Source organism: Thermobia domestica, chromosome 13, assembly GCF_964235325.1.
Source record: "Thermobia domestica chromosome 13, izTheDome1.hap1.1, whole genome shotgun sequence".
In the NCBI taxonomy this organism is placed as follows: Eukaryota; Metazoa; Arthropoda; class Insecta; order Zygentoma; family Lepismatidae; genus Thermobia; species Thermobia domestica.
The window spans coordinates 30,006,303-30,019,653 of record NC_137466.1 but is presented as its reverse complement, the minus strand read 5'-3'; the positions used below and the strand labels follow the sequence as shown (position 1 = coordinate 30,019,653).

Here is a 13,351-nt window from a genome sequence, read left to right as displayed (position 1 = left end):
CTCTGTCTCTCTCTCTCTCTCTCTTCACTTCTCCAGTCTCCTCTCACTTTTAGGGCCGCGGTGGCTCAGTGGTAGAGCGTTCACCTCTGGTGCTTGGGGTCACGGATTCGATCCTAGCCCCGCCAAGTGAACCTTGTGGTGGACAAACACCGTGTGCGTGGGTTTTCTCGGGGTTCTCCCATTTCCTCCCACTTACTTCATTCCACCATTTCATTCATTTCTCATAATCACCGTCTCCTTTAGCCTAACCGGCATAACCGTGGGACGTAAAACTCAAAGATTTCATTTCATTTTTTCCTCTCACTTTGATTTCATGATTTCGCACTCTGATGAAAAGTATTAAATACCGCCAGGAAAAGTACTAATATATAACCTCTCTTTTAGGCGCCCCTCCAACCACGCGCCCGGGACACGTGCTTTGCTTGCTCGCCCATAGCTGCGGCTCTGTGAGCTACATAAGTAACATACAATGCTTACGTAATACTTTGGGTCATAAGTACTATTAAGAAAGGAAGAATTGCATTTTTTTAACTTTGGGAAAGGAGCTGCTATGGGATTAAAGATAAGGTAGGCAAGGCAACACATTCCAGTCTATGCTTTCACCCAGCAGACATATTGTTTTTAACCAAAAAAATGTGACTTTTGGAATCTTGTATTTAGGTTCACAGCGGAAGCGACGAAATAACTTGAATCATCCATTGTAGCTCTCCCCGCAGCCAGTTTCTAAAATGTTGGCAATAAGTTTGCGAAACGAGAGGTGACGACTCCAATTTTGGGTGAAAAGTCGCTATAAGAAATAATCGAGAAATTCATTGTCTATAAGCATTGTAAAAGTTGTAGATGTAAACTAAACAATATGTTCTACTCACTGGTGCAAATCCCGGGGGGGGGGATGACGGATACATGTCCCCTCCAATCTTGGAACTGAGGGGGACTTCTCCCAAATAATCCGATTTGAAATGTGTTTTTTGGGAGAAATTTGATGATTTTTGTCCGATTGCTACAAAGGAACGTGAGATGTCCCCCAGAATAAGCCTCAAATCTGCAGCCTCCTAACGCTAAAGACAACTCTGATCCTCCACAACATTGTTTTTCAACTTCATAAGTATTTTGGACATCGCCAAAAAAAGTATGGTAACGGTCTTACCCTCCCCTCCCCCCCCCCAATGTTGAAGACAGATTTGCGCCGCTGGTTCTATTCACATCTTTGTAAACAGGGCGCAACCAATCCTTTAATTCAGGGATCATTTCAGGTTGTTTCGGGTACTTTTGTTCATGTTGTGGTCAAAATAGTTCCGAAATAATTAACACTACAGTACTTACGTTAAGCAATTTTTTGTAAAAGAAAAAGTGCAGAATAATTAAAAGACCCCAGAGGACAAATATAACAAACACCTTCTTCGCCTTTTTTCACGCATCTATAGCTAATCTTGTTGCTATCGGTAATGATGTATTACGTGTGTCTCTCAACGGAAACTCTGCGAACTAAAGGACATCAAGTTTGTAGTTATTCTTCGTTAGAGGGCAAGGGTAACATAACAATGCAGGATTGTGGAGTAGTGAGTACGCTGTATTTCCAAACTCTTCATCACTTGCGCTGATTAAAACAAACAAACAGAAAAAAATAACGTAAAAACTTTTTTGAACTAATAATGCTTCTCTACAGATGAACATTTTGTTTGCAGCAAAAAGTCGCTAAATGTGTAAGTAGGTAAATCGTCATTTAAAAATCACCCAAAAAAGTCTCCAATCGGATTTTTTTTTGTCGTTATCGTAGGGCGACCATACGTCCCGTTTTGACCGGGACAGTCCCGTTTTAGGGGCGTGTCGCGGCCGTCCCGTCAGTAGATGGAAAAAAGTAGTATTCGTCCCGTTTTATGTAAATGAAAGAAGTAAATAACAAACCCAGTACCTTTACTCCTTTTAAAAGTATTAAATAATAACAAAGCGGCAAAAATTGAACTGAAAATCCCTATATTAAACATACTCTATAGTTCGCAGTACTGCTCGAAAGGCAGCAGAGGTTTTAGCAGTTGGTTGTGTGTTAAACAAACTTCAACGTGTCTTTCCTTTTTCATAAGTACCCGCTCTGTAACGAAGAGAGAGGGGGGAACTCTGATATCAAGGCACTGATAAGAACAAAGGTAGATCTAAAAGTCTAGTTGCAAGAACCTGTCCCGTTTTTAACTGAAAATTTTATGGTCACCCTACGCTATCGTTGAGGTCGAATTCCCCTTATTTAGCGACTTTACCCAAAATTGGCAACATTGACCCCCACCGAACAACACCCCGTCATCTTGAGCCTAGCCAGCATAATAGTGGGACGTAAAACTTAAAGATTTCATTTCGAACAACACTCCCAGAAACCTACTGTTATACTGTTCTCAAACCACCCTTTCGTACAGTTCTCCCTATTCGAAAAAAAAAATGTAAATAGCAGTGTTCATACATAAATATGGAACTCAATTTCCCTGAATTTTGCAGGTTTTCCAGGTATTAATTTTGCAATTTCCAGGTCTAGTGGAAGAAACTAATAGTACGAGAACACATAAATTTTAAGAATACTATATTTATATATTTGAGAATGGCCACCCTTCTCCCCAATGAACGATTGCAATTAAATATTGAGTCACAAGAAAATAAATAATTAAAATAAATAAAATTTAAGTTGAAAAATATTAAGTTGAGAAGCCTACTAAGGGAATTATATAATACTTTTGTTCCATACTTGAATACATTCAAAATATACAAAAAAATATTGGCTTGGGGAAGAAAAAAGGGCCCGCGAGATTTTAACTGATTCTTGTAGTACTCGACGACAGAAATAGATTACTGAAAGCATTTTCAAAATCGGCACAGGCAAACATGAAGAAAATCGCATTTTCAGGTACCGGTTCAAAATGAGAAGAAAAAAGGACCGCGAGATTTTAACTGATTCTTGTAGTACTCGACGAGAGAAATCGATTAGTGAAGGAATGTTCAAAATCGGCACAGGCAAGCATGAAAAAAAATCCCACTTTCATGTACCGGTTCAAAATGGGGAAGAATAAAGGGCCCGCGAGATTTTAACTGGTTCTTGTAGTACTCAACGGGAGAAATCGATTAGTGAAGGAATGTTCAAAATCGGCACAGGCAAACATGAAGAAAAATCCCACTTTCATGTACCGGTTCAAAATGGGGAAGAAAAAAGGGCCCGCGAGATTTTAACTGATTCTTGTAGTACTCGACGACAGAAATAGATTACTGAAAGAATTTTCAAAATCGGCACAGGCAAACATGAAGAAAATCGCATTTTTAGGTACCGGTTCAAAATGGGAAGAAAAAAGGACCGCGAGATTTTAACTGATTCTTGTAGTACTCGTCGAGAGAAATCGACTAGTGAAGGAATTTTCAAAATCGGCGCAGGCAAGCATGAAAAAAAATCGCACTTTCATGTACCGGTTCAAAATGGGGAAGAATAAAGGGCCCGCGAGATTTTAACTGGTTCTTGTAGTACTCAACGGGAGAAATCGATTAGTGAAGGAATTTTCAAAATCGGCGCAGGCAAACATGGAGTAAATGGCATTTTCATGTACCGGTTCAAAATGGGGAAGGAACAAGGTCCCGCGAGTTTGAACCGCTACGATGTATGTTCACGAATGTGCCCTTCTTCTCAAATTTAGTTAATTACTGTGACACTGAAACATGTGACATAGAGTCACATTGTGGATGACTCTGCAATCGGCAACCACTGCACATATACTCCTCCCGCCCCACAGTTTGATTATTTCGATCCATTCCTCACGTGCTAACGGCATGGTTCAACATCTGCAAGAAAGAGGTAAATGTAACGTTCATTTGGCAATAGCTTTCCACCAAATTAAGCTGCATGAAATCTGATTGCATATTTGACATACTGAGAAAATTCTAGCCCGTGGCCATATGTATCACATATCCCACCAGTTCATAAAAATTTTGAACACAAAATTACGGTCGTCCGTGTGACGTACTCCCAAAAGGCCTAATGTGTATCACCCACCTCACATTCAATTTAACCACATCCGTGTAGAATTTAGAAAGGAACTTCTTATGATGTATACAGGATGTCTCAAAAGTTCCCTAACATAGGGTAACTCTGTTATCAGAGTTACAACAAAATGTAAGAGGAAAAAAAATCTCGAAATATGACGTTTTCAATCTAAAGTGAACACTTTAAAAAAATCGGACGAGATGTTTGTGCTGTATACTCTTTATGCACCCAATTTTAAATGAAAATGCAACGTTGCCATTTACCTGAACCCACAACATAAGTGAATGAAGTTACTGTTTGAAACGGAGACTGGCCATCAACATGTTCGCGTAAAAGACAGTAACTTCACTCACTTATGTTGTGGGTCCAGGTAAATGGCAACGTTGCATTTTCATTTCACATTGGGCGCATAAAGAGTGTACAGCGCAAAGGGGTCATCCGATTTTAAAAATTCCTTCACTTTAGATTGGACACATCATATTTGGAGATGCTTTCCCCTCCGACATTTTGTTATAACTCGGATAATAACAGTTACCCTATGTCAGGGGACTTTTGAGACACCCTGTATATCTTATTTAATATATGTTTGATGTCACTATATCTGTAGTATAATTTAGTTTGTTTAAATTTACAATTTAATAAGTAGATTCGGATTTACATGCGTAGGATTTTGTATGCATCTAACTAATGAATTCTTTTATATTCATACTTAACTTAGTGACTTGGCTTTGGACTGCAACTGATTATTGTAACCCATTATTGCTTGAGAAGAAACAAGATATCCGAATCTTCATTTGGAGAAATCAAAGGTCTATTGGAAAGCTGGGAATTACAACCATTAATTTCTACATTTCAAGGTGCGTAAATTATATATTCTGTGTTTATTATTACTATTATTGGGTTTAGAATCAATCAAGCATTTCATGGTATTTTAGAGGGATCAAGATGGGTGCCGGATAGATAAGTATTTGAGCGTCAGGCTCTTATTTCTTTTCAATTTAATATTTAATCAATGATTATTTTTCTCCCTCATTATTCCACCAAATCGTATTCCAAGATCATAAATTTTCATTACTCATTTGTGACCGTCAGCCTACATAACATATTCGTAGGACGTAAAACAAAGATTTCGTTATTATTGTTTCTATCTCTTTTCTCCATAGCTGTGAAAAATAATGCCTTCAACATCATAAATTTGTATGCCACTTGCCTGCTTTCGCCTTCAGTCGTCTTACTCTTCGGACATCACGAAGCAAAGCAGGTACTTTGCAGTTTTCATAGTTTTGAAAGGATGTGACATAACATAATGATGTTGGTGTTGCAATGTTCAGTACCGTAGATAATTAAACAATGCTAGTAAACAAATCGAGTAGCAATTGTAATTTTTTAGCTTACATGCCTTTCAGACCGGCCATTTTTTTTTTGTTTGTTTACAACATATTGTTATTTCTACTCTATATGAAATATATTCTGAGGTTGTGTTTTGGGGGACGTGGTAGCTCAGTTGTGGAGCGTTGACCTCTCCTGCGTGAAGTTCCTGGATCGATCCCAGCACGTGCTAAATGGGCTTTGTGTTGGAGAAACACTGTGTGTGATTTTTCTCGGGGTTTTCCCGTTTTCTCACACATTTTCATTCTACTATTCCATTCATTCTCATCATCATCGTCTCCTTGAGCATATCCGGCATAATCGTGGAACGTAAAACTCAAAAATTTCATTTCATTTCATTTCATATAAACTTTGTTGCAAAGTAACCTGATAGCTGAAGATACTTTGCAACACATACAAAAAAGTATTTTCAGCATACGAACATAATGTTTCTGTGCAGTGTTTTCTCTCTTCTATTGATACATTTCACTTCCTACACAAAACTGCATGCAGTCTACAAATATTGAGGTTGGACTTACGGTACCGGTGTCAGTACTTAGTACGAATTATTGATATTTGTAAAGAAAATTATGTATTTTCTGGTACCGACATAGGAACCACGTTCTGATAGTTTAGTATGTCCCACAAAAATGGCAACTCAAGAACAGCAAAAATCTTCGAGATCTGATTTGCCTTGGTTGCTCTTTATATCCAAGAATATCATCCCAACCGTAATCAGTGGAAGATTTACGGGATTTGAGGCTTTCAGGCTGAAGCTCACCCAAATTACAGGATTTCTTTTTTACAAAATTCTGATGTTAGTCATTCCTATGCGTCTACGCTTCAAGCCCTTCAAAAAGTCTAGTCGTTTCTAAATAAAGGAAGTCTTTCTGTGTGAAGTCACTCTCAAACTATTTTTCTGAATCCGCCGCTTTTCGTAATTTATTTTCCAACAAGAAATCCATCCCGACATTTACCTGAATAGGAAATTTTCCTAAAGTTAGATGGCAGGAGGTACCCGTAGTAATAATTTCCTATCTGAGGGGTTACGTTTGATCGGTGCAAAGTAGCCCCGATTAGAGGCTGAAACAACCTTCTCCCAGTTTTATTTTTCTATGACTTTAAAACGTTTCACACTTCAATTTCAACTATTGTCTCAAAGTCCCATTATACACAGAGTATTCTACGAAACTGACTTGACTTTGACGAAAATTCTTGTAGGTGATATCTTTCAAATTTTGTCGGCCTTTACAGTGACTGCTTTCCATACCTCTACAACAACAAACCCTTCAGGTAATTAGAACTGATGTTAACCGCCAACCAAATAGTCAATGTTCTATCTTACGGTGACAGTTGAAACTTTCTCTTTACAGTCCATCATTTTACCGACAGAGGACTGTGAAACTTTTGCCGTATTTTGTGCAAAGTTAATCCTGAAGTGCAAAATAATCCCGTCTTATGGTACTTACAGAATATTAGTCAGTAATTTTCACATTAATTTTAAAGGTGACAACAGTTGGAGCCTAGGGCTGTGTGATATTTAAATCGAACGGTTGATATTTTCAAATATCAAAACATCGATATCGAAATTTTTGATCGATATATCCATATTCTTTTCTCTCTTTCGTATTTCTATATTTTCGATTTTTGATATTGTTTATATTTCGATATTGCTGTATTTTTCAATATTTCGAACAAGTTTCGATAGTTTGTCGATATCGATTATCTATATTTAAATTCGGATATCGCAAAGCCCTATCGAACCCTTCGGAAATGAAGTTTTTGGCTATGGACCTGATTAGGAATGCACACGAGACAAGACGAGACATAATTTTTGTTACGAAATTCGAGACGAGGCAGAGCTCTTCCAATAGAAACGGATCCAGTTTTCGAGACGATACATAACTTTCGCGGCACCTTTTCGAGAGGAGACAATCTCAAATCTTTTCTCTTGCGCATCCCTAGACTTGATCACGAGTTCTCAAAAAAAAAAAATGTTAATGAGAAATAACATCTAAATACAATATCGGTAGCTAAAACATTTTTGTTTTCATTCTTCAGTAATGCATTGTTATTAATCTCAGTATTTTATAGTGTATTCTTAAGCTTAAGGTGATGTATAATTAAATTTTGAATTCAGTTAACTTATTTTGTTTCTTAGATTGTTTTCAAAATGTATGTACAAACGTTTATTTTCATTTTTGAGTGTTTAAAGTGACGTATAGTTATTAAACATAGTATTTAATATTGTACTCTTAACGTGAAAGTGATATATAACTTTAGAATTCAGTTAACATTTTTCTTTCTGAAATTGCTTTAAAAAGTATGTAAAAACGTTTTTTTCTTTTCTTTCTTGAGTGCTAAAAGTGATGAAAAGTTATTAAGCTTACTACTTTATATTGTATTCTTAACCCTAAACTGATACACAGTGCGTTTTTGAATAAATTATGTCAAGTTATTTGAGTGACGAACACTGATAGAAAATCCTGACTATTACTGGAACATTTTGATTTTAAGGTGAGGACTACTGGTGCAAGGATTTTAAAATATTGTTTTTCCTTCTACTCCTTTTTGAATTCTGACTACATGGTCATTATAGGAAGGATCAGTGAGTCTTTCCAACTACGGTATAGCTCCGACAGATTCACAATGCTCAGAGAAAAGACAAAATAGTATGTTTTCAACCTTAAAGTGAGAACCACTGGCGTTTTTACCCTGCTATGCAAAAGTAAGTGAGTACTCCAATGGGGTTCCAATGCGGTCCCTAATTTCTGCATTTTAGATATATGGAAATACATGTCTCTAAAATGTAAAGAACTGATTTTTTTTTAACTGAAAACTGCAATTCGGTAAGCCTTATGGATACCGAGATATGGGAAAATAAAGAGAGATACTATAGGTATGTGGGTCTTGCATACTTGACGCTACAATTCGGAAAATGAATTAAAATATGACTAACGGCCATCAAGATGATGTCAAATAAAGGGGGACCAACACAGTTAAGGGGTTTTCGTTTCGCTAAAATTTCCGAAGTCGTTCATGGACAGTTAATAAACACCAGTAGCAATTTCATCTTAAAGTAATTAGATATATTCATGGGGTGTTAGAACATCATGGAGTCTACCAATATTAAATTTTAAAAACTTTTGAAAATATAATGTGACATTTGTAAACAGTATTTGAAATATGTGTTTACCCAAAACTTCCAGCTAGTACATCTAACATCTGGAGAAACACTGTGAAATAAAAGTGTATGAGATCTTGAAATTTCGGAAACAATTATTGGTCGCAACAAAATTAAATAAGATGGTACTTCTATGGGTTAAATGAGTACCTCAGTACAATTTCGATCGAAAGATTAGTTCAGTCCTAGGTTTTCTTCAGGCAATTCCAAGGGTTCATCGAGCTGTACAAAAGAATGAAAATTCGCTGTCAATATCTAAGATAGTAACCAAGATAAAAGGAATTATATATTTTATGGCGTAAAAATAGAGATCTTTATATATTTGTACTTTTGGGTCTTTCCTATAAGAAAAAAAATCAGAAAACTACTGTATATACCTTAATAGACAATTCAATGGGCGGGGACACAGTAGCTTAGTGGTAGGGTGTTTAACTAATCTTTTTTTTTTGCAGAAACTATTGGAGTATTCACTTAACCCATAGAGATACAATCATACTTAACTCCCTATTTAATTTTAAATTAAATAAAAGGAAATATTTCAGTGTAGCGACCCACGATTATGCATTTCAGTCTCAGGGAGATTTTGATTAAAGCAAGTGAATGTTGTTGGCAGAATTGATGGAATGCAAAGGTGGGAGGAAAGAGAGAACCCCGAGAAAACCCACGAATACGATGTCCACTACAAACTGACTTGGCCGCGGATAGAACCAAGAACCCAATACACCAGAGGTAAGCACTCTACCACTAAGCCACCGTGCCCCCGCCAATTTAATTGTCTATTAAGGTATATACGGTTGTTTTCTAAAATTTCTTCTTCTTACAGCAAAGACTCAAAAGTACAAATCCATGTGGGTCTCTATTTTTACGACGTCATAAAATACACAATTCCTTATATCTCGTTTGCTATATTAGATATTGACAAAAAATGTTCACTTTATTTCAGAGCCCGATGAACGCTTGGAATTGTCCAAAGAAAATTTAGAGCTGAATTAATCTTTCGATCGAAATTGTACTGACGAGTCTGCGGTACTCACTTAACCCATAGAAGTACCATCTTATTTAACTTTTGTTAGGATCAATAATTGTTTTCTGAAATTTCAAGATCTAATACGCTTTTATTGTATGGTGCCTCTCTAGCTGCTAGATGTACTAGCTGGAAGTTTTAGGTAAATATATATTTCTAATACTCTTTATAAATGTCAAAATATATTTTCCAAAGCTTTTAAAATGTAATCTTGGTAGATCCCATGATGTTCTTAAACTCCATGGAAATACCTAATTACTTTAAGATGAAATTGCTACTGATGCTTATTAACTTTCCATGGCCGGTTTCGGAAATTTTACCACCTAACACGAAAACCCCATAACTGTATGGATCCTCCCTTTATTTGACAATATCTTGATAGTCATATTTTAATTAATTTTCTAAATTGTACTGTCTAATATGCAAGCTCCACGTACCTATGGTGTCACTTTTTATTTCATCATATTTCGGTAACTGTTAGGCGTACCGACTTGCGGTTTCGGTAAACACACACCTCTAAGGTTCTTTAAAACGTTATTAAAACATATTTTAGAATGTTTAGAAATGAGAGTTCTGCGAATATTATGGTACCCGAAAACCCCCATCAGGGCGTGTGTGTAGTGTATTTAATTGAAACTACTTTTGAGGTGGTTGTAAGCTCTCGTAATTACGTTTCCGAAACTGCCCATCTAGTACGCAAACCCCACATTTCTATGGTGTCGTTCTTTATTTTCCCATATCTCGATATCCATAAGGCTTACCGAGTTGAGGTTTTCGGTAAACAGATATCAGTTCCTTACATTTTAGAGACATACATTTCCATATATCTAAAAAATACAGACATTAGGTACCCCATGGTACCCCGAACACCATTGGGGTACCCACTTACTTTTGAATGGTAATACATTTTGAGTTGTTGTTCAGCATCAATAAACACCTCATATTTTTTCTACGTGCAACCCAAAAGTCCATACCTGACCGAACAGATTTTTTCCATTTAATCTCAAAAAGGTTAAGATATTTTGTATTGTTAAGTACAACCAAATTAAACACACTGAATATAACATTTTAAATATTTTCTGATTTTTGTTGCAGGTATTTCGTGCTTCAAACCAGGATTCTGCTTGAAAGACAGTCAAAAGAAGCAGTGTAGGTTGTGGCTAAAAGTACGTCCTTTCTGAAGACAGACCCAGTTGTACTTACATTATTTTGTACGAATATATAACCCTAATAAAGATACTGTACTACAAATTATTTCTTTCTTCCATAAATTATAATAAAATATTATCTCTGTTTAAAGAAAATGATTGTTAATGTTAAGTCATTTTAATTCTTTTTCTCTGTAATAAGAACATTATCCCTCGCAATATTTTTTATCTTTGTGCTATTGCGATTGGATGAAGTAAAATTCTATACGAAGCACTATTATTTCAGACATGCATTAATAACTAATGTATTGTTCTGTATGTAAGACAATGTGTATACTGAACATGTCTAGCGAAGGTGTTGTTTTAATACAGAATCTATAACTCAGCTTTTCAGTAGTCAACTTTATTGGGAATCCGAAGAAAGAAGTTAAAAAAAAAAAAAAGTTGGACTTGTGTGTGTTCGTGTTGTGTGTGTGTTCGAATTCTGGACTAATCCAAATTATCCAGAGAAATCATTATATATTTCTTTGTTGCTATTTCAGATGTATCCTTTATCCAAGTCGTATGAAACGGAGACTTCATACATCGCTATACTTTCTATGAACTATGTTCCGTATTTACTTAATCACTTTGTAACTTTCTCTAGTGTTGACAAGACCGCAGGTGTCAATCGAATAGTTTAGTGTTTCACTCATGTCACCTTGTGACTAAGGTACGTCCTGTCGGTATATATATGGTACTGGGTTCAATTAGCGATAAAATACATTTTTAGCGTTAAACAAATGCAAAAATCTACACGAAATGAGATACCGTGATCTCTGACTTACGGATAACACCAAGCAACTAATGGTACTGAGTGTGATTGAGTTTACTAATTACTATTTGGCTAAAATCAGTGTTCCTTTATCTATAGTTCTTTTCGTGCTTTGAATTGCAAAGTTTGAAATAACCGTTTTAAATTGTGTATATATATCTTCCGAGTAATTCTGAGAATCATTGCTCTTTCTTTAAGCAATGTATGAGACTGTTAAATTGCTCGTTGCTTAAAATGTTGCACTAAGAAGGATGCATCCAGGAAAGTCCAGATTTGCAGAACGTCTATAGCAGGGAAGAATAAATATGTTTAGTCGATGGCTGCACAACGCCTCCGCTGTCACCACGTTGTCACACAGCGAATACAGCGAACGTTTAAGAGTATTCTGCACTTACTATTAGGTATCGGCCTGGGAACTTTGGCGCATCTACCCAGTCTCCTTCTTGGTGTTGCATTTTTAATAGCGAGTACTGAGTAGGAATCATCTTGTAAGCGAATACGTTTTGGGCTGACACTACACTTTTAATTATTGCGACATTAAAAAAAAAAAAAAAAAAAAAAAAAAGACATAACTTACCTGTTAATTAAAATGTACAGAGAAGTTATTTCTGGAAAATTCTATTCAGGCCTCTTGTGGTAACAACTGCACTTTAGAAGAAGATACTATTAAGGAAAGGAATGAGGTAAACTAATCTTTATATCGTACAAGCAATGGATGATAACAGCTTAATAAATGATTGTACGTAAATCTTGTTTGAGTTTGAATATAGGATTGTATAAGGCTGTGCATTTTGCATTATTATTGAAGTGCTGCAACTAACTGCAAACCATATGATAAATTCTTACAGTAATATTGATTTACTCTGTATGGAAACGAAAATAGTTTAATATATGGTTAACCTCCTTTGTGCCCATAATTTTAAAATTAACGCTTGTGTCACTTTTCAACACTTGGCTTTGCAGTAGCTTTCCAACGAATTAGCAGGAAGCCCAAACTTATAGGACACCCTGCAGGTAAATACATTTCTTTGGACAGTTTCACTGCTCCAAACTAAGATTTGAAAAGTGTAGTATTGTTAATTTTATTATTATTGGCACAAAGGAGATCAACCATATTGTAAGCTATTTTTGTTTTCATACAGAGTAAAACAATATTTGACAACATTACAGTAAGAATGTATCATGCACTTTGCAGTATGTTGCAGCACTTTAATAATGGTGCACTATACGTACACTCTAGATCCTGCATATGTCCGATCCATACATTACAAGAAGGCAATACGTATTCGATACAGGTAAAATCTGTATATTTCATATGGACAACCTATTAGCTATATACATCCGATCTATACATTACATATGGCCAACCTGTACGCGACATACGTATAATCTATATGCTGCATGCAGACAGTCTGTAAGCTACATATATGCACTCTGTATGGTGCATACGGATATTCTGTATGCTGTATCTGGACAAGCTGTGTGCGACATAAGGAAAATCTGTATAATACATACGTACAATACGTATACTGTATCTAGTCGTACGTATGGGGCACAAGTACAATATAGATGCTGTCTCGGGGTTGAACGCAAGAAACATACGTACAGAACGTATATTGCATACTTCTTGAAATCATGCTCCGTCCTGATAGTCAGTGTATGTCGTCATTATTAACCCACATGCTACATACGACCCTGACGTCACAAAGCTAGATATCACCTCCGTATATACTTGTTACTGCAGATGACGTCACACGAATGACGTCATTGCACTTATGCAGACAGTACGTATAATACATACTTT

At 36.2% G+C, this 13,351-nt stretch overlaps 1 protein-coding gene across 2 annotated transcripts in view; it reads left to right on the top strand.

The window, feature by feature from the left end:
* The window catches only part of LOC145668071 (putative ammonium transporter 3), a 404,553-nt gene that overhangs the window by 126,906 nt on the left and 264,296 nt on the right, over positions 1-13,351 (top strand). The gene's annotated exons all lie outside the window — the stretch shown is intronic.